The sequence below is a fragment of the Aquarana catesbeiana genome, linkage group LG03 (genome assembly GCF_042186555.1).
Source record: "Aquarana catesbeiana isolate 2022-GZ linkage group LG03, ASM4218655v1, whole genome shotgun sequence".
NCBI classification, from domain to species: domain Eukaryota; kingdom Metazoa; phylum Chordata; class Amphibia; order Anura; family Ranidae; genus Aquarana; species Aquarana catesbeiana.
In genome coordinates this window covers 438,797,567-438,816,136 of record NC_133326.1, presented here as the reverse complement: position 1 = coordinate 438,816,136, position 18,570 = coordinate 438,797,567, and the positions used below count along the sequence as shown (strand labels likewise).

General features: G+C 46.5%; 1 protein-coding gene across 2 annotated transcripts in view; it reads left to right on the top strand.

Moving 5' to 3' along the window:
* The window catches only part of SAR1B (secretion associated Ras related GTPase 1B), a 301,257-nt gene that overhangs the window by 43,921 nt on the left and 238,766 nt on the right, over positions 1–18,570 (top strand). Inside the window, exon 1 of one of the 2 annotated variants that reach the window (XM_073620799.1) lies at positions 17,695–17,718. The exons of the other annotated variant lie outside the window; for it this stretch is intronic. The gene's annotated coding sequence lies outside the window, so the exon portion shown is untranslated. Of the gene's footprint in view, positions 1–17,694; positions 17,719–18,570 lie in introns of those variants that run through there. 2 annotated transcript variants of the gene reach the window in all.

Genomic DNA, 18,570 nt, shown 5'->3' with positions numbered 1-18,570 from the left:
GTATTGGCTAGTGCATCCCAATGGGAAATGCATTTAAAAAACTAATAAAACTCCTGGGTGGCTTAACTTCAAAATAAAAATGCATATATAAGCAAAGGAGATGGCCTTTAAACAATACAAGGCTGAGGGGTCATCATCAGCATTCCAATTTTACAAAGAATGATAAAGGTGTAATCAGGGTGGCTAAGATAAAGCACGAAGGGCACATAGCGGAGGAGAGTAAAAAAAAAACCCAAGAAATTCTTTAAGTATATAGATATTGAAAAAAGGGAGGTCAGAACATATTGGCCCCATGAAGAATGATGAAGGTTACCTGGTTACAAAAGATGGAGAGATGGCGAAGGTTTTTAATTTATTCTTCTCCTCAGTCTTCACGAGGGAAACGGGGGAGTTCAGTACCAAGACTACAATGTTTATTCTCATGACATGACACAGGAAGCACCGTTACCAGTACATATAATTAGAAATAGACTTGAGAAACTTAACATTAATAAATCACCGGGACCAGATGGCTTACACCCGAGGGTCCTTAAAGAACTCAGTCAAGTGATTGCCAGACCATTGTTCCTAATTTTTACGAACAGTCTATTGTCTGGAATGGTACTAGCTGATTGGAGAAAAGCCAATGTAGCACCAATATTTAAAAAAGGGCCAATATATATCCCTGAGAACGATAGACCAGTTAACCTAACATCAATAGTTTGCAAGCTCTTGGAGGGGATGATAAGGCACTATATACAATATTTTAGTAATAAAAACTGTATTATTAGCAATAATCAGCATGGATTCATGAGGAATCGTTCTTGCCAAACCAACTTATAAACGTTCTAAGAGGAGATGAGCTTCCATCTAGATAAAGGAAGGCCTGTAGACATGATGTATCTGGATTTTGCAAAAACATTCGATACAGTTTTCCATAAATCTTTACTGTACAAACTAAGGTCTGTTGGCATGGACCAAAGGGTGAGTACATGGATTGAAAACTGGCTACGGGGATGAGTCCAGAGGGTGGTGATAAATGAGGAGTACTCGGATTGGTCTGGCATAGAAATCGGGGTCCCCCAGGTTTCTGTTCTGGGACCAATCCTATTTAATTTATTCATAAACGATCTGGAGGATGGGATAAACAGCTCAATCTCAGTATTTGCGGACAATACTAAGCTAAGCAGGGCTATAGCTTCTACACAGGATGTGGAAATCTTGCAAGAAGATCTAAACAAATTTATGGGGTGGGCAACTATATGGCAAATGAGGTTTAATGTTGAAAAATGTAAAATAATGCATTAGGGTGCCAAAAATATGAATGCAATCTACTTACTGGGGGGGTGGGGGGGAGGGGGGCACTGGGGGAATCTAGGATGGAAAAGGACCTGGGGGTCCTAGTAGATGACAGGCTCAGCAATGGCATGCAACAGAATATTGGCATGCATTAAAAAGGGGATTTACTCCAGAGATAAAAAGATAATTCGCTCACTTTACAAGATTTTGGTTCAGCAGTACCTGGAGTATGCTGTCCAGTTCTGGGCACCAGTCCTCGGGATGGATGTGCTGGAGCTGGAGAGGGTCCAGAGAAGGGCAACAAAGCTAATAAAGGGACTGGAGGATCTCAGCTACGGGGAAAGATTGCAAACACTGAACTTATTCTCCCTGGAGAAGAGATGCTTAAGAGGGGATATGATTTCAATGTACAATTACCGTACTGGTTACCCCACAATAGGGATAAAACTCTTCCGTGCAAGGGAATTAAAAAAAACACGTGGCCATTCACTAAAAATTAAGAGAAGCGGGTGTAGGGTATAGCGGCTTCATAGAGGGAATCGCACGTACTGACTTTATAACCAGGCAACGTTTATTACCGGAGAGATGGTGGTAGAAAGAGTATTTACAGCAGTAATGCAAGTAGTTTGACTCCAGACATGGAGGCACAGATACACAGCACAGTCACTTCTGATGTAAGCAGTAGTTGTATTCATTAGCACTATAGTTACTTCTCACTGACTAACACAGTATAAACCCAAGCACACAATGCGTATCTGTAGAGGCTGATATTCACACACGTTACCCGGTAACAGCTGTATTCCTTCAGCAGATGGATATAGGCTTTCTGATACACTTGTCCCTCCCTCACAGCGAGGACACCGGATTTATTATCCGCAATGGGGAGTCTTTCATCCGACCAGGATTGTTGATACAGGACTCTGGAGGAAACCTGAGGTATCCCTCACAGGCCGGAACACTCTCCCTAACTTCTCCGAACTCTCCCTGACAAGCAGGTTCACACACCCTGTCTGTATACACACGTGAACTGAACTGCACGTGGCTGAGCTTTCCTATATAAGATATCCACCCAAAAATGGCCGACCAAATCTCTCGAGATATGCTTGTCCTATCAGGACACCAGACTTCTCCAAAATGGTGCTGGAGACAATATAGAGGCCAAACAGCTCTGAACCTATGTACACATAATAAACATATCAAAGAGGCTGGAAGTGAGAATATACATTTGTTAACCCACTACCTCCTGCAGCCAGCTAGGCTGCCCTGCACACAGCTGCTTACATTCCCTCCTCCACCTTTAACCATTGCAATCCCTTGCATGCACCTAGGGAGAGGTAATTAACACAGTGCAATAGTATAGCAAACAAGAAAACAAGCAATACATAACAGTTTATGTCACATAGTCAGAATACTTGACAGGTTTCAGTCCCCTGGTAATATGCTTGGGCAAGCGAGGCTCCGGGTCTTCCAAATCTCCATCTGAGACAACAGGATGGGCAGGTGCTAGTTCTTCCACGAGAGGCTCATCCTCCTACAGAGTGGGGGCACTGTGCACATCTGGCTCCCTCACAGATAAGTCCCATTCAGTAGCAGCAGCCTGGTTCTCTGTATCTCCCCCAGCAAGGGATAAGGTCTCTACCGCCGGCAGAGGGGGCAGGTACTAGGTTGCACAGTCACTGTTGAGGACATCCTGGCTGTTGTCCCATCTAGCAGATGGGGGAAAGACAGGAATAGGATTATCCGTTTGTGAATCAGCACTGAACACACAGGGACGAAGGAGATTACGATGCAGTCTCTTGTGAGGTCCATCCGGCTTCTGTGAAACCAGATCATACACAGGCCACCCAGGGAAAGGTTGTTGCTGGACTCGATATGGACAGGGCTCCCACTTGGGCTCCAGCTTGCTGCCCCTCAGGTATTTAGGATTCTTTACCAAGACTCTGTCTCCCGGTGTAAGTGGCAGCAATTGAACAGTACTTTCCTCGGGTAAATCCTGGTGCTTTCTCAGTACTATCTGTTTGGCTTGAGCCAGGCGGTGCCAGTGATCTTGGACCCATTCCTCTGGGGTCCTTGACGTAATAGGCTCTGGAGATTCCAAGAGTAAATCCACCGGTAAACGGCCACAACGCCCAAACATCAGAAAATGGCGAGTATAACCAGTGGCTCGATGCACAGTCTGATTGTAAGCCCAAACAACATCTCCTACATACTGCGGCCAACGTTCATGATGCTCTTGTTCTAATGTGCAAATCAACCCCAGCAATGTGCGATTAAAGCGCTCACAGGCCCCATTTCCCTGGGGGTGGTAAGGAGTAGTGTCAGGAAAGGGTCCATCCGGTGGTAAGATATATCGTTTGGCATGCAGTACTGGGGTCCACCAGCAGGTGTCTCCTGGCAGTGTTGAACTGTCAGGAGAATATTTCCCTGCTGGTGTCATTTCATCTTTTGGCCGCAGTACTGATATCCACCAGCGGATGGATCCTGGCAGTATGGAGCAGACAACACTCCCTGCGCTCAGGTGTGACTTGAGTCAATCATAGTCAGTCCTATAAATACACGGCAAGCCCTCATATGCTTGCCTTGGTATCTCTCTCCTTGAGCCCTGACCTTGTTCACCTGTTACCCAATCCTGAACCTGCATCTGACCTTGTGCCCGAGCTTATCCTGACCTGATCCCTTCAGTGTTCCTGTACCCTTCAGCCTGATCCATCCCCTCTCTGTCCTGCTGGTTCCCTGTCCCTCATTTACTGATCTTCCTGTGTATGACCTTGGCTTGGCTAAACGTTTATGTCTCTGGTATATCCCTTGTTCTTGCTGACCTGCTGTGTATGACCCTGGCCTGGCTGACATCTGTGATTCCGGTATTGCCCCTTGCTGTAGATATTGTTGTTTGTAGTGGGTTTGTTGGGTTGGTTGTTTACTGTTTGTATTTTCTAATTATCACCTATTTTAATAAATATCACTATTCACTTACATGTGTTTTGGGTTATCTCTGTGCAGTCCACACAGTCTGGTCTACTAGTCTCCTGACAAGTAGTATGAGATTTCCGAATACCACTAAGACAGCACAGTTCTGAAAACACCCTAGACTCAAAGTTTGGCCCTTGGTCGGACAGAATCCGTTTTGGGCACCCGTAGGGCTGGACTACATGGGACCAGAACAGTTTAACCATGGTGGCGGCAGTCTGATCTTTAGTTGGCACCACGATGGTGAACTTAGAGAAGTGGTCCACAAACACCAAGGCGTAGCGATACCATGCAGAGGTGTCAGCCACTGTCAGAAAGTCCATGGTCAGTAATTCAAAGGGTTCTCCTGTGCTCATCACCACCATAGTTTTCTATGTCCTCCCTTTGTGGATGGCACAACTCTTACACCCCTGACATGCCTTCTGCACCCACTTGGATAACCCCGGACAAAATACGTACTTACGAATAAAGGCCTCTGTCCGTTCTGCACAGACGTGTCCTCCAATACGGTGAAAGACTTGACAAACCTCTAAGGCCTCTGATTGGGGGATAATCAGTTGATGAATAACTTGCGGCTCCCCTGGAATCCGTGCCTTTCGGTATAAGAGTCCATTATATCTTTCCAGCCTATCCCACTGTTTTAAAAGCTGACATCACGTCGGCGAGAGCCCCCTTCGCTCCTGCAAGTCTGGCTCCGATACCTGTCCCAATATCTCATGATCAATGTCAGGGTCTTGCTGCTGGAGTTGCAGCCACTCTCGAGCAATCGTAACTCATTGAAGCCTGTTGCTCTTGCTGGAGAATCCCGGAGGGAACAACCTCATCCTCTTCGAATTGTTGATCTAGATCATCCTGAGGCCCATCGAGAGGAAATTGGGAGAGAGCATCAGCATTACCATTGGAGCATCCTGGCTTGTAGTAAATGGTATAGTTGAACCGGGCCAGTCGGGCCACCCAATGTTGCTCCAAGGCAACCAGTTTAGCAGTCTCTAGATAGGCAAGAGGATTGTTGTCAGTATATATGTCCACGTGACCACTTACTAAGTACTCAGCAAACTTTTCGGTGATGGCCCAGACTACCGCTAACAACTCGAGTTTAAAGGAACTGTAGTTGGTTGGGTTACGTTCAGTAGGGCGTAAACTCCGACTTGCATAGGCGATCACACGCTCCGTCCCATCTTGTTCTTGAGCCAGCACAGCCCCCAATCCTTGGAGACTGGCGTCGGTGTACACCCGGAAGGGTTTACCTAGTTAGCATAAGCCAATATGGGAGCGGAAGTCAGCTCCGCCTTGAGGGCCTCCAATGCCTCACTTTGTGCTGCCCCCCAACTATCAGTAATGCTGGGGGAAGATTTTCCTTTCCGATGGGCTGGTTGCCCACACAACAACTGGGTCAAAGGGGCTGCGATAGTAGCAAAGTTCGGAATGAATCTGTGGTAGTAACCCACAATCCCGAAGAAAGGGCAAAGCTCTGTTACCGTTCTTAGGTATTGTCCATGTCTGTACAGCCTGAATTTTGTCGGGATCAGGGGACACCCCTTTTGCCTCAACCACATGCCCCAAATACTGGATTTTTGTTTTCATGAGATGACATTTTTCCGGTTTGAGCCGAAGGCCATACTGGGCTAGCTGCTGGAGGACTTGATCCAGATGTAGCAAATAGTCCTCGAACGTTGTGGAAAAGATTATGATGTCAGCTAAGTAAATCAGGACAGATTCAAAGTTCAAGTCTCCCAAGCAACGTTCCATTAGCCTTTGGAACGTACTAGGGGCATTAGTCAGGCCAAAGGGCATCCGATTAAACTCGTATAGTCCCAGAGGGGTGATAAAGGCCGTTTTTTCACGGTCTTCTTCTTTTACTGGGACCTGCCAATATCCGCTGGCCAAATCTAGCATGGAGAAGTACTGGGCCTGTCCCAAGGCCATTAGGGATTCTTCGACCTGGGGCAAAGGGTAAGCATCCCGATGGGTACAGGCATTCAATCTGCAATAGTCCACACAAAAACGTAAGTTGCCATCCTTTTTCTGCACAAGAACAATGGGCGCAGCCCAGGGACTACAACTCTCTTGAATCACCCCCCCTTGCAGCATGCTGCGTAATAAGTCTTTGACCTCTTGGCAAAGACCTGGGGGTATATTACGATACCTTTCCCCAATAGGAGCCGTGTCTCCAGTGTGGATAGAGTGATCCAAAGCATTAGTATAGCCGTAGTCTTCAGGGCCTTGAGAGAATGCCATCAAATGTCTGTGAACTAGTTGTTGGAGCTTGTTGTTCTGTTCCGGGGTCATCTCCTGCACCGGAAGTGCCAGTTGTGTCAACAATTTCGGGAGCTGGGTCTCTGTTGAATCAGGTAGAGCCGTCTGCAAAGCAGCACAGGCGGCCTCCACCCCAGGGCAAGGATCAGTAATGCAGCTTTTGGGTACTGTATACAAATCTGCAATGGCCACGTCCGTGGGCACTTGTATCGGGGTGGACCCCAAGTTAACCAGTTGCACCAAAACTTGTCCCTGCTGGACAACAGACAGAGTTCTGGCTACCAACCATTCACCTTTGGTTTCCAGGTTGCGTTGTGGTTCGACCATCACAGTGGCCCCTCTTACGTGTTAGCTACCACAGGAAGGGGGCACAGCAACTCTTGACGTGGGGGTATAATAACCCGATGACGGGCAGGGAGATGGATGACCCCCACCTTCTCTGTGTGTTTATGACTCTGTGTCTGAACAGTCCAACAAGCATGGATCAGATTCTGCAGTTGTGGTTCTGACTGCCCAGATACTTGCATTGATGCCTCCAGCAGAAGGCGAGTTAAGTCCAGTTCTTTTAGGGCGCTCATACCCAACACCACTGGAATTTCTGGGAAGGAGGACTTTCGGGTCACCACGACCCCGACCCTAGGGAGGGTTTGCTCATAAACTTTCATGGACATCCAAGTGACCCCTACTACTGGAATTGGTAGGTTGTTAGCAGCTTTCAGTCTCAACCAGGAGGGGTCTAGAGTTGGGGTTGGCCCAAAATGTTGCTGGTAGAACGAATAGGCCATAGTGGTGACTTCTGATCCAGTGTCCACCAGACATCTGGCCGGCTGTCCGTTGAACATCACTGTCGCCACTGGGCACCCAAAAATCATTGTAGGATCACGTTGAGGCAGTGAACGAACATTTCCCGTGGGTCGCCCCTCCACCACAGTAATCTCTAGCTTAAAGGATGGTTTTGTACGTTCTGGGCTCCCCGTCTCGCACAATTCCTTTCGACGTGGCCTAGCGGTCAACACTGCCAGCATTTTCGGTCAATATCGGGGTCCCTCCGGAGGGGGTTGATCGCCGTCCGGGGTTGTTCAGACCTGCTCCGCAGAGCTGCCACCTCTTGCCTGAGGGAGGCGACCATATTAACTAGGTCTTGTACGACCTTTTCCATCGAGGGCATCCCTGCATTCGAGGCAGTGGCAGGGCATGGGGCAGTCGCTTCCTCCCGCATCACTGGCCACCTGGCTCCATGAGTGAGGGTAACGTGGCTTCTGGCACCAACCTGTTCATGGTCCGGCTCTTCCTGTTCCCCCTCAATGGCCTCTTGTAGGATAGCAGCGAATTTCACCGTACCATCAGCCCTCACTCGATCCCTTAAGGCTCTTTTTAATTAAGAGGACCATACACCAGTGAGGAACTGGTCCCGGATAAGATGATTGGGGTTAAAGGACCCCAGTTCCGACGGGGTCCATTTTCTCCTCCAACTGGCACCAGATTTCCTGTAAGGCCCCTGCAAATTGAGGGATAGTCTCTCAGTCGTGCTGCTCCCGACAATAGAAACTCTTCCGGAGTTTGGTTATGGAGGTACTCTCACCATACAGGCTTTCTAAGCAGCCCACAATAGCTGTTCTGCTATCCCTTTCCTTCTCGGGCAGAACATCACAGCCCAGCGTGCTTCTCCTTCTAGCGCATTAACCGCCATATCTGCAAAGTGTGCTTTCGAACAAGCGGACCGAACTGTCCAATCTCTCCACCTAGTCTGTCAGGGGCATATTTGTGCCATTACATTTTGGAATCAGGGCCAAAGCCGCTCTGTATGGTGCCATGATTGACCCTCTAGCCACTCCCCCGCTTGAGGATGGTGGTTCAGACATCCTGCCGACTACGCCAAAATGTAAGCTGGTGTAGGGTGTAGCAGCTTCACAGAGGGAATCACACGTACTGACTTTATAACCAGGCAACGTTTATTACCAGAGAGAGGGTGGTAGAAAGAGTATTCGAGGCAGTAATGCAAGTACTTTCACTCCAGACATGGAGGCACAGATACACAGCACAGTCACTTCTGATGTAAGCAGTAGTTGTATTCGTCAGCACTATAGTCACTTCTCACTGACTGACACAGTATAAACCCAAGCACACAATGCGTATCTGTAGAGGCTGTTACCCGGTAACAGCAGTATTCCTTCAGCAGATGGATATAGGCATCTCATACACTTGTCCCTCCCTCACAGCGAGGACACCTTGAGCTATCCCTCACAGGCCGGAATACTCTCCCTAACTTCTCCTAACCAGTGCCAGGACAAGGTCATTCGGTGCCCAGGGCGAAGATGAAAAACTGCGCCCCCCGCTGTGAAAAGTTACAGCGCCTACAGACGATGGGATCTATACTAATGCATCAGTGACAGTGCATTAACCCCCTTCCTGCTGCATATTACCAATACCATTGCTAATTAAGCAAACTCCCCTCAGAGACTGGCGACATGATATAAGACAAGAGATGGTTAGAGACTGAGGACATGATGCAGGCGATGGTTAGAGACTGGGGTCATCATACTAAAGATGGTCAGAGACTGCAGACATGATACAAGAGATCAATGTAGTCTCACCAGTGCCCATCAAATGCAGCCTACCGCTGTGCCCATAATCGCAGCCTCACTTTGCCTATGAATGCAGACTCACCATAGCCTGCCCTGGATCACGCAGTGGACATCTCCCGCAGCACTGTGTGTCACATAGCTGGGTCTGTGTGTGTGTGTGTTCGGCGGCGCCGTAACAAGGTCCCGCCCCCGTAGACCGGCTCGTGTGATAGGCAGAACACTGATTCAATCTGCTACCACATGAGCTGGTCTAGGGGGGTGGGACTTTGTTACACACACACAGACCCATCTCCCTGACACACAGCGCTCCTGGCGTTGTGTGACAAACAAGAGGAGGAGGTGGGAGGGGAGCGCTGCAGCCACAGATCCAGGCGGCCTGTAGCGTGGCCTCTACTGCGTCCCCCCTTTCTCCTGTAAATTGTCCAGGGCATCCTCCCTTCTGCCCACCCCTTGTACCGACCCTGCTCCTAACTCTCCCTGACAAGCAGGTTCACACACCCTGTCTGTATACACATGTGAACTGAACTACACATGGCTGAGCTTTCCTATATAAGATATCCACCCAAAAATGGCCGACCAAATCTCTCGAGATTTGCTTGTCCTATCAGGACACCAGACTTCTCCAAAATGGTGCTGGAGACAATATAGAGGCAAAACAGCTCTGAACCTATGTACACATAATAAACATATCAAAGAGGCTGGAAGTGAGAATATACACTTGTTAACCCACTACCTCCTGCAGCCAGCTAGGCTGACCTGCACACAGCTGCTTATAAGAGGTTTAAGCTTAAACTGTGTAGAGGGTTCTTTACTGTCAGAAAGGTAAGGATGTGGAATTCTCTTCCACAAGCAGTGGTTTTAGCGGGGAGTATCCATAATTAAAAAAAAACTATTAGATAGGCATCTTAACGACTACAACATACAGGGATATACAGTGGGGACGGAAAGTATTCAGACCCCCTTAAATTTTTCACTCTTTGTTATATTGCAGCCATTTGCTAAAATCATTTAAGTTCATTTTTTTCCTCATTAATGTACACACAGCACCCCATATTGACAGAAAAACACAGAATTGTTGACATTTTTGCAGATTTATTAACCACTTAACAACCGGCCCATAGCCGAATGACGGCTGCAGGGCGGTTGCTTAACTCTGGGAGGACGTCATATGACGTCCTCTCAGAATTCCCCTCTCGCGCGCCCCCTGGGGCGCGCACCCGAACACATCCGTGACCGCCGGGTCCTCAGGACCCGGCGCATCACGGATCCCGGTAAATGGCCGCTGATCGCGGCCATTTACCATGTGATCGCGCCGTCAAATGACGGCGCGATCACATGTAAACAGACCGGCGGCGTCTGATGACGCCGGTTCCTCTCCACCCCTCCTGTGTACCGATCGGTACACTGTGGAGGAGAGGGAGATGGATGGATGGCTGTCTCTGTGCAGCGCTGTGGGCACTACACAACAAGCCCACAGCGCTGCACAGAGACATCCAACCATCCATCCATCCATGCTCAGCCATCCCCACTACTCTGCAATACTCTGCTATGCCCCACCTTACTCTGCAATACCCCAATATTACTCTGCAATACCCCCACATTACTCTGCAATACCCCCACATTGCTCTGCAATACCCCCACATTACTCTGCAATACCCCACAATACTCTGCAATACCCCACAATACTCTGCAATACCCCGCAATACTCTGCAATACTCTGCAATACCCCGCAATACTCTGCAATACCCCGCAGTACTCTGCAATACCCCGCAATACTCTGCAATACCCCGCAATACTCTGCAATACCCCGCAGTACTCTGCAATACCCCGCAGTACTCTGCAATACCCCGCAATACTCTGCAATACCCCGCAGTACTCTGCAATACCCCGCAGTACTCTGCAATACCCCGCAATACTCTGCAATACCCCGCAGTACACTGCAATACCCCGCAATACCCAGCAATACTCTGCAATACCCCGCAATACTCTGCAATACCCCGCAATACTCCGCAATACCCCGCAATACTCTGCAATACCCTGCAATACCCCCCATACTCTGCAATACCCCCCATACTCTGCAATACCCCGCCATACTCTGCAATACCCCGCCATACTCTGCAATACCCCGCCATACCCAGCCATACCCTGCCATGCTGAGCCACGCTCGGCTGTACTCGGCCTCTGTATGTGGCCAGGCTGTGGAAGTCTCACACATGTGGTATCGCCGTACTCAGGAGGAGCAGGAGAATCTATTTTGGGGTGTCATTTTTGGTATGTACATGCTATGTGTTAGAAATATTGTATAAATGGACAACTTTGTGTTAAAAAAAAAAAAATATGTTTTAACCACTTCCCGCCCGCCGACTGTCATACAACGTCCTTGACTTTGTGCGGGGATATCTGAATTAAGCCTGCAGCTACAGGCATCATTCAGATATCAGCTTTTTCAGCCGGCGATTCCCTACACCATAAGAACGATCATAGCGGCTGTTCCACTGCTTGATCGTTCTTACGGGAGGCGAGAGGGGATGTCCCCCCTCCCGCCGCACTCCGCTGCTTCTACCGACTCACCGCTACGATCGAAGCCAGGATCGTTTTTTTTTTTTTTTTTTTTTATTTCAGGCTTCCCAGCCTAGAGGTGAGATGTGGGGTCTTATTGACCCCATATCTCATTGTAAAGAGGACCTGTCATGCCATATTCCAATTACAAGGGATGTTTACATTCCTTGTAATAGGAATAAAAGTGGTCAAAATTTTTTTTTTTTGTAAAAAAGCATCAAACAAAAATAAATAAAGTAAAATGAACAATAAAAAAAAAAAAAAAAAATTTTAAAGCACCCCTGTCCCTGTGTGCTTGCATGCAGAAGCGAACGCATATATAAGTCCCGCCCACATATGAAAACGGTGTTCAAACCACACATGTGAGGTATCACTACGATCGGTAGAGCGAGCGCAAAAATTTTGGCCCTAGACCTCCTCTGTAACTCAAAACATGTAACCAGTAAAAAATTTTAAAGCGTCGCCTATGGGGATTTTTGAGTAGCAAAGTTTGGCGCCATTCCAAAGTTTGGCGTGCAATTTTGAAAGGTGACATGTTGGGTATCTATTTACTCGGCGTAACTTCATCTTTCACATTATGCAAAAACATTGGGCTAAATTTACTGTTTTGGTTTTTGTAAAGCACAAAACAGTTTTTTTTTCCAAAAAAAAGCGTTAAAAAAATTGCTGCGCAAATACCGTGTGAGATAAAAAGTTGCAACGACCGCCATTGTATTCTCTAGGGTCTTTGCTAAAAAAAACATATATAATGTTTTGGGGTTCTATGTAATTTTCTAGCTAATAAATGATGATTTTTACATGTAGGAGAGAAATGTCAGAATTGGCCTGGGCACTCCAGAATGCCTGAAGGTGGCTCCCCTGCATGTTGGGCCTCTGTATGTGGCCACGCTGTGTAAAAGTCTCACACATGTGGTATCGTCGTACTCGGGAGTAATAGCAGAATGTGTTTTGGGGTGTAATTTGTGGTATGCATATGTGGAGTGTAAGAAATAACCTGCTAATATGACAATTTTGTGAAAAAAAAAAAAGTAAAAAAAAAAAAACTTGATTTGCAAAGAATTGTGGGAAAAAATGACAACTTCAAAAAACTCACCATGCATCTTTCTAAATACCTTGGAATGTCTTCTTTCCAAAAAGGGGTCATTTGGGGGGTATTTGTACTTTTCTGGCATGTTAGGGTCTCAAGAAATTAGATAGGCCGTCAGTACTTCAGGTGTGATCAATTTTCAGATATTCGCACCATAGCTTGTGGACGCTATAACTTTCACAAAGACCAAATAATATCCACCGATTTGGGTTATTTTTACCAAAGATATGTAGCGGTATAAATTTTGGCCAAAATATATGAAGAAAAATTACTAATTTGCAAAATTTTATAACAGAAATGAAGAAAAATTTATTTTTTTACAGAATTTTCGGTCTTTTTTCTTTTATAGCGCAAAAAATAAAGAACCCAGTGGTGATTAAATACCACCAAAATAAAGCTCTATTTGTGTGAAAAAAAGGACAAAAATTTCATATGGGTACAGTGTTGCATGACTGAGTAATTGTCATTCAAAATGTGAGAGCACCAAAAGCTGAAAATTGGTCTGGTTAGGAAGGGGGTTTAAGTGCCCAGTGGTCAAGTGGTTAAAAAAGAAAAACTGAAATATCACATGGTCCTAAGTATTCAGACCCTTTGCTCAGTATTTAGTAGAAGCACCCTTTTGATCTAATACAGCCATGAGTCTTTTTGGGAAAGATGCAACAAGTTTTTCACACATGGATTTTGTGGATCCTCTGCCATTCCACCTTGCAGATCCTCTCCAGTTCTGTCAGGTTGGATGGTAAACGTTGGTGGACAGCCATTTGTAGGTCTCTCCAGAGATGCTCAATTGGGTTTAAGTCAGGGCTCTGGCTGAGCCATTCAAGAGCAGTCACGCAGTTGTTGTGAAGCCACTCCTTCGTTATTTTAGCTGTGTGCTTAGGGTCATTGTCTTGTTGGAAGGTAAACCTTCGGCCCAGTCTGAGATCCTGAGCACTCTGGAGAAGGTTTTCATCCAGGATATCCCTGCACGTGGCCGCATTCATCTTTCCCTCAATTGCAACTAGTCTTCCTGTCCCTGCAGCTGAAAAACACCCCACAGCATGATGCTGCCACCACCATGCTTCACTGTTGGGACTGTATTGGACAGGTGATGAGCAGTGCCTGGTTTTCTCCACACATACCGCTTAGAATTAAGGCCAAAAAGTTCTATCTTGGTCTCATCAGACCAGAGAATCTTATTTCTCACCATCTTGGAGTCCTTCAGATGTTTTTTTAGCAAACTCCATGCGAGCTTTCATGTGTCTTGCACTGAGGAGAGGCTTCCATCGGGCCACTTTGCCATAAAGCCCTGACTGGTGGAGGGCTGCAGTGATGGTTGACTTTCTACAACTTTCTCCCATCTCCCGACTGCATCTCTGGAGCTCAGCCACAGTGATCTTTGGGTTCTTCTTTACCTCTCTCACCAAGGCTCTTCTTCCCCGATAGCTCAGTTTGGCCAGATGGCCAGCTCTAGGAAGGGTTCTGGTCGTCCCAAACATCTTCCATTTAAGGATTATGGAGGCCACTGTGCTCTTAGGAACCTTAAGTGCAGCAGAATTTTTTTGTAACCTTGGCCAGATCTGTGCCTTGCCACAATTCTGTCTCTGAGCTCTTCAGGCAGTTCCTTTGACCTCATGATTCTCATTTGCTCTGACATGCACCATGAACTGTAAGGTCCTATATAGACAGATGTGTGGCTTTCCTAATCAAGTCCAACCAGTATAATCAAACACAGCTGGACTCAAATGAAGGTGTAGAACCATCTCAAGGATGATCGGAAGAAATGGACAGCACCTGAGTTAAATATATGAGTGTCGCAGCAAAGGGTCTGAATAAATAGGACCATGTGATATTTCAGTTTTTCTTTTTTAATAAATCTGAAAAAATGTCAACAATTCTGTGTTTTTCTGTCAATATGGGGTGCTGTGTGTACATTAATGAGGAAAAAAAAAATGAACTTAAATGATTTTAGCAAATGGCTGCAATATAACAAAGAGTGAAAAATTTAAGGGGGTCTGAATACTTTCCGTCCCCACTGTACAATGTAATATAAACATAACACACAGGTTGAACTTGATGGACTTGTGTCTTTTTTCAACCTCACCTACTATGTAACTATATATATATCGGTATCTATATATGAAAAATACTATAACGTTTGCTCCTGTAGCATTGTGGACTACGATTGCAAAGTACAGCAATTCCCTGTCATTCTACAGATCGTATTGTCCCTCCAGTGTCACTAACTGACATCATATTTGTGGGCCAAACCAAAGGGATTGTGGGATTAGTAGTTCCTCAGAATGGCTATTCCTCCGCATGACTATACACCCGGACTAGATATCCCAGGGATCTTTGCTACCATCAGGGAGATTGCTGGGAAGAGCTTTAACAGAGGCCAGAGACCCACCCCGCGCCCTCTTCCTCTTGGGCCCAGTGTGTGACGGACCTCTCTGTACAGGGAGAGTGAGTTTGCAGCCTACCACGCAGTATACAGCATTCCAACCCGGCCAAGAAGGGCCTAGCACTGCTTGCTGTTCGTCAGACATCTTCCAGCATCAACTTGGCAGTCTGACAACCCGCGCTTTGTGCTTTGCATCAGGTGATCGTCACAAGCGGATCCACTGTAAGGATGCCTCTCCGGGAGTCACTGTTCGCAAGCCATTGAATCAGCCTTGTTGTTGGTGAGAAGGCAATTGCCCACCTTTGCAAACCTTTCTTTGTTGCTTCACTGGGACACTGTTTACAGACAGCTTTACCGTCGGAATACTTTACTGCACTTTTATTTTAAAATTGTACATAGACACCTTCAGCTTCAACCATTCCAAGAAATACCATTACCCTGTTACTGCACCTTACTGGATATAGTTAATGAGCTCCAACTGCCGGTGAAGACCATCAGGCCTGCAACTGGGACATTGCTGTCATTACTGCTTAAAGGGCCCTCATGCCATTCTTGTTTGCTAGATATCTCATTAGGATTAAAGGTTAAACAGGCTGGCCTGGTTTTCCCTTTAAAAGTATTGCCAGAATTAATGCTTAACTCTTGCTTATCTTTTCAGGTCATGTTCAATTGGTATTTCATTGTACATACGTGTATATAATATCCTGTTATTGCCAAATTGCCTTATCTTGTATTACTATAGAGAAATTCTTCTACTGAGCTAGGATTGTTATTAAAAGCTCAGTTGATCTATTACCTCCTCTGTGCAACAAGATATTCTTTGAAGTACTCCAGTAAACATTATTAGAATATAGGGATGAGCCGAACACCCCCCTGTTCGGTTCGCACCAGAACTTGCCAACAGGCAAAAAATTTGTTCGAACATGCGAACACCGTTAAAGTCTATGGGACACGAACATGAATAATCAAAAGTGCTAATTTTAAAGGCTTATATGCAAGTTATTGTCATAAAAAGTGTTTGGGGACCTGGGTCCTGCCCCAGGGGACATGGATCAATGCAAAAAAAAGTTTTAAAAACGGCCGTTTTTTCGGGAGCAGTGATTTTAATAATGCTTAAAGTGAAACAATAAAAGTGTAATATTCCTTTAAATTTCGTACATGGGAGGTGTCTATAGCAGTGTTTCTCAACTCCAGTCCTCAAGGCGCCCCAACAGGTCATGTTTTCAGGATTTCCATTATTTTGCACAGGTGATTTGATCAGCTTCACTGCCTTAGTCATTACCACAGCCGTTTCATCTAAGGGAAATCCTGAAAACCTGACCTGTTGGGGCGCCTTGAGGACTGGAGTTGAGAAACACTGGTCTATAGTGTGCCTGTAAAGGGGCGCATGTTTCCCGTGTTTAGAACAGTCTGACAGCAAAATGACATTTCAAAGAAAAAAAAGGCATTTAAAACTACTCGCGGCTATCAATGAATTGCCGGTCCGACAATACACATAAAAGTTCATAGATAAAAACAACAGGGGAACTCCGAACCAAAATTTTAAAGAAAAATGACATGGGGGTCCCCCTAAATTCCATACCAGGCCCTTCAGGTCTAGTATGGATATTAAGGGGAACCTCGGCCAAATTTTTTTTTTTTAAAATGGCGTGGGGTCCCCCCACAAAAATCCATACCAAACCCTTATCCTCTAGACTTTTTTTTTTTTTTTGTTTTTACGCTGGTTCGGCTATAATGAAATGTCGGTCCGGTAAAAGTTAGTTGATAAAAACAGCATTAAGAAAAAAAACGAAATTCAGAAAAAAAAATGCATGGGGTTCCCCCAAAATTTAATACCAGGCCCTTCAGGTCTGGTATGGATATTAAGGGGAACCCCACGCCAAAAAAAAAAAAATGGTGTGGGGGTGCCCCTCAAAATTCATACCAGGCCCTTCAGGTCTGGTATAGATTTTAAGGGGAACCCCGTGCCAAAATTTTTTGAACCGTACCAGGCCACATGCCCTCAACATTGGGAGGGTGCTTTGGGGTAGCCCCCCAAAACACCTTGTCCCCATGTTGATGGGGACAAGGGCCTCATCCCCACAACCCTTGCCCGATGATTGTGGGGGTCTGCGGGCGGGGGGCTTATCGGAATCTGGAAGCCCTCTTTAACAAGGGGACCCCCAGATCCTGGCCCTCTCCCCTGTGTGAAATGGTAAGGGGATACAAAAGTACCCCTACCATTTCACAAAAAAACTGTCAGCCGATGTTCGAGTCGAACATGAGTTCGACTTGAACGCCAAGCTCATCCCTATTAGAATATAAACGCACTGAGTTGTTTGACTTATTACTTCAAGGTGGTGCAAAGATGTTTGTCACGTACCTGGTTGGAGTCTGAAGTGACAAGGTCAGCCTCTCTTGTATCTCCAACTAGGGTCCCGCTGAGAGTGGAGACAGAAGGACCCAAGGGACAGGAGGAACATGAGTGCCTGCAGAAGTAGCCTCGGAAGCTTGGAGCAGATGATGCGACTCTTTAAAGAAAGGAAGGCAGGAAGTCACAGCAGGTCGCAGGAACTTAGTTGCGGGCACCCGGAAGACAGCGTGGAGCCAAACAGGAGACAGAGGTGAAGTCACAAGGATAGCCAGGTTCGGTAGCAGGCGGGCAGCAAGGTACCAAGTCATCAGGCAGGAACAGGGTCAAATAGGAAGCCGGGATCAGGAACCGATAATCAGAAGCATAGGAGAGTGCAGAAGCAGGGTCAAGGAAAGCCAAGGTTCAGCAACGGATATCAGGCAGGTAATAGCAGATTCAATAGGATACGGTTACAGGAACAGCTGAAGATCAGTCAGCATCTGTTACAGGTCAGTAACTTAAATAGGCCATCTGGCGCCAAAAGGGACGTGCGGACGCACTCCTACGGACGCGCACCCTCCTTCGCACATGCGCATTGGCGCATCCGTGATCCTCAAAGTTTCTCATGTGCGCATGCGTGTGCGAGTGCGACCGGAGCACAATGATAGTTCTCTTACAATGTCTGCACCCAGAGTGTCAGGTGGGTTGGAATGTTTACAGGGTCATGATGATGCAGATGAGCAGGTAAATCCAAGCAGTCCCCAAGGGGGTCGTGCTGCACTACAATATTACATGGAGGAACCTATGGCTGCTTGGTCTCACTAGGAGACCTTCTTGCTGAGGAACATAAGAGAGACTAAGCTGAGATAGGGATTTGTCTATGAATTTAAAGTAGCAGGTTTGAGGGGGACAAAGTGTATGTTAACCATTAGATGATTATTCAGCCCCAATGGTCACTGTGATAACTTGCTGGGACCTGTGGTTCTTTTCTGTTTGTTTTCTGTATTATTGAGAACTCCTAGGGCATATAGTTCTGTACCTGTGTATGTTGCGGCAATGACTGCTGGGACTTATAGTTCAGTATTCGCTGTGTTTTGCTAATTACGGTACATACTGGGACCAA